The following is a 4,116-nucleotide window of genomic DNA, read 5'->3' on the forward strand; positions in this document are numbered from 1 at the left end:
CGAGAGAGGGAACACAAGCAGGAGGAGTGGGAGAGGGAGAAGCAGGCTTCCCACCAAGCAGGGAGCCCGATGTGGGGCTCCATCCCAAGACCCCAGGATCATGACCTGAGCCGAAGGCAGACGCTCAACAACTGAGCCACCCAGGCGCCCCTCTCTTTGCATTTTAGTTTTGATCATTTTTATTGACCTTTCTTCAAATTCACTGCTTCTTTCCATGGCTGTGTCAGGTCTGCTAATAAGCTAGTCAAAGATAGTCTTCATCTCTGTTACTGTGTTTTTCATTTGACTCGTTCTTATAGTCTTGATATCTCTGTAGAAATTTCCCACCTGAGTTTGCACATTGTCCATCTTTTCCCCTGGGGCCTTTAGCATATTATTCATGGCTATTTAAACACTATGTCAGGTAGTTCCAACATCTGTGTTGTCTATGAATCTCATTCTGTTGTCTCTTGTGGGGTTTTTTTTTTTTTCTTTCCTTTTGTATGCCTCATAATGTTTAGTTGAAACTCAGACCTCTTGTGTGGTAAAGACCAAAGTAAATCATTTTTATACCTGGAAATGGGCATGCCTTTTCTTTTGCCAAGTCTTTGGTGTGGAAGTTTGAGTTAATCTAGTCAGGAATTGAGTGGGGTTTGAGTTTTGTTGTTGCTTAAGCTTGTTATTGCTTTAGTGTACCTTCAATATATCATAGACTTCAAATTCCTCTAGCGAGGCCTTGTGTTGAGGCTAGATACTGGTTTGCTAGAGGGACTGGTTTCAATGTCACATCAGCTTTAGATTTTCCTTCTAAACTGGGATGGTCTCCACAGTCTTGCAACTCTTCTGCCAGTATTCCATTATTACTTGTTACTTGACACTTGGTAGATGGTTGTCAGAAAGCATGGGAGTCATATATTTGTTGTTCTGATTAAACCTGAGTTTTAGGCAGGGCCTATGTCCCTTCTGAGTGCTCCAGTCCCTCCCTCATATATAAGTCAGGGCCCTGTACCCATTGCTGCCCTTCCCTCAGGGGTATAGATTTATTTTTTCTGGTCCCTTCCTTCTGCTGCAACAGATTTTTCAACAACACTCTATGGACAACAGTGTTTGTTGCCCTGCATAGATTAAAGCTTTTGTTCCATAGAGGACACAAGGGAGAAAGTCCTGGGTACAGTTTCCTCCCCTTTTCCACAGTGGTCGCTATTCCTCTCCTTGAGGCCTTTACCATGAGGGATGCTTTCTCAGAACTCTCAGCAAGTAGGGTCCACGGAGAAAAACTTGCCTTATATCTGTAGCCCCCAGGGTCTCCATATTCTACCACCAGTCCACACTCAGCCTCCACTGATTCTAGGTGAATTTTTCATACCAGTGTCCAGGAACTTCTGCCCTAAGTAAACAAGTACTTACATCCTATCTGTAGGATGCCTGTCTCTGATTTCAGACTAGTTGGCTATCCTGCCACTCAGCTCTCAAGAAGAGTTATGGACATGCAGTTTGTCTGGCCTTTTTATTGTAGAGGTGGGAATGACTCTCTCTCGCTTTCTAGATCCCTGTATTGAAATCAGAAATCCCTTAGGGAGATGTTCAAAAGCAATTTTTAACTATCTTCATGGCAAAGAGGTTACTCTTCCAAAGGCCATAGAGTTGCAGTTCCAATGGCACGGCATACAAATGATTGTTCAGATCAGTCTGCTATGAAACAAAAGACAAAGAAGGGAAGATGATATTGAACATTTATATTCTGGGAAAAGCTTAATGGCATTTTCTCGTCTACCCCTTAAGCCTACAGAAACTTCCCTGTGTCTCTTCTTCTTTCCATGACCAACCATTCAATATCAAGAAGGTCAGGATTTGATTTAACTGTAAATTCACGCTGTATTTGTGTATTTTATTTAATCCATTGCATTCGGAGTTCTGTCTGTTTTTCCTTTTAATGCTATGGAAAATAAAGATGCGTCTCTTAGATCATTTATAGTAATAAGTAAACAAGAGCTTCTTGGATGTCTTTAACCATAACCACTGTGCCTTCAAACAGCTGCAGTTACAGACCCAGACTACACTCAATGCTTTCAGCAGTCAAAGCCAGACCCTCACTTTAGTTACAAGCTAAATGTTCTTCCCTCAAAACCCGTGTCATCTTACGGTAGCTTCCAAACCTGGGTACACATCAAAATTATTTTGTGAGTCCACACCGGAGGTCCTGGTACAGTATTTCTTGGGCAAAGAATCGATGTTTTTTTTTTTTTAAACATTTTATTTATTTATTTGAGAGAGAGAGAATGAGAGACAGAGAGCATGAGAGGGAGGAGGGTCAGAGGGAGAAGCAGACACCCCGCTGAGCAGGGAGCCCGATGCGGGACTCGATCCCGGGACTCCAGGATCATGACCTGAGCCGAAGGCCGTCGCTCAACCAACTGAGCCACCCAGGCGCCCCAAGAATCGATGTTTTTAACAAGTTCTCCAGGAGATTCTCACACAGATGGTTTGTCTTTGGAGCCAGGGAAGTTGGGGAGGCAATCTGGATCCTCAGTTCTTGATTCCTTAGATGGTGCATAAGCCCAGTCAGAGTTACGTTAGTGTCCAGAGGGCTTATTCCAGTTTCTCTAGCCACACAGTTTAAGTCCCTTAGAGCCTTTCGCATCGGACTAGTCACTGCTGATAGGAGCTCCTGGGCTTTGACCCCACTCCAGCCAACACTCTATCATGAGAAGCCTCATTGTGTATCATTCTGCCAAGATCTGGGTGTAGTAGGCAGCCTCCAATATGGCCCCCAATGATCATTTGTGTGGTCTCCTCCCACACTGTACAGCAGAAGTGATGGTTTGTCACTTTCAAGATTAGGTTATAAAAGACTGCTGCTTCTGTGTTGGATGTACTCTGTCAGATCACCCTCTGAGGAAAGCCATGTTATGAGTGGTCCTACGGAGAAGCCCACACAGCCTGTTTCATTCTTTCTGCCCACAGTCATGTGAGTGAGCTTCGAAGTGAATTCCCTAGTCACTTCAAGATGACTACAGTCCTCACTGACAACTTGACTGCAACTTCCTGAGGTTACCTTGAGCCAGAACCACCCAGCTAAGCCACTTCCAAATTTCAAACTCTCAGAAACTCTGTGAGGTAGTCACAGAGTGTTTATTGTTTTAACCTTCTATGTTTTGGGGTACTTTGTTCCACCACAATAGATAACTCATACACTGGGTCGGACCCACAGCTGATGTGGGAAGGCAATGACTGAAGACAGACCTCTCCTGACTCCAGGAAAGACTGGGTTTTTAGCAGGCTGCAGGCAGATTTTATCTGCTCTCATAGACAGGTTTATTTATTCACATAGCTTCCCCAATCCATGCTGCCCTGTACATGAAGGATGGGGCAGCCTAACTATGGAGTTTCTTGGCACAATGGAATTTGAAGAAAGCCAGGCTCATCACAGCCCAGCTATCCCATGATCAAAAGCATCCCTTCCTCATTTCACTTTTCCAGAAGCACCTAAGTACCATGGTACTGACTCCATAACAGACAACGAGTGGGCAAGAGAACAATGAAAGTATGTGATGTACAGAAAATGGAGGAGCTGTCCATACATAAATCCTCTGGAAAGGAAGCTTTCAGGATGGCACGGAGGTCCACTGTGAAGGGCAGGGACGTTGGCACTTACAGAAATCAAGAGAGGCAAGCAGCTTCTGGTCAGTGTAAAGCAGCCAGGTGAAAGATTGCTATTCAATCAACAGGATCTTATGTTCAAAAGGGAGGCCATCATGCTGCCTGGATTGGGGGAGCAATATGGCAGAATGAAATATGCCAGATCATTGTAGTCTTTGGAGTTTAAAGCAATGAGGAAGATTCAAGTCAAGAAGCACGAAACATGTACATCCAATACAGGTTCCAACTTGAGGGGATAGGTGAGATTGTTAAAAGATAAGGTTCCTGTGCTTAAGAAGCTGGCATACACACCGCAGAGGTGTGAGGCATCTGCACTTAAACCTGCCAAGCCATAATGCAAACAGTTGTCCTGGTCATTCTCTGCCTACCCCTCCCATCCACATCCCTCTCCAACTTACTTACCCCAATCCATGCTGTACAAGACACCATTGCCTGGGCTCCTTTGGCTTCTGGCTTCCAGTTGAGATTAGCCAAGTG

This window comes from Mirounga leonina, unplaced genomic scaffold (genome assembly GCF_011800145.1).
Source record: "Mirounga leonina isolate KUSES-001 unplaced genomic scaffold, KU_Mleo_1.0 Mir_101609, whole genome shotgun sequence".
NCBI lineage: Eukaryota > Metazoa > Chordata > Mammalia > Carnivora > Phocidae > Mirounga > Mirounga leonina.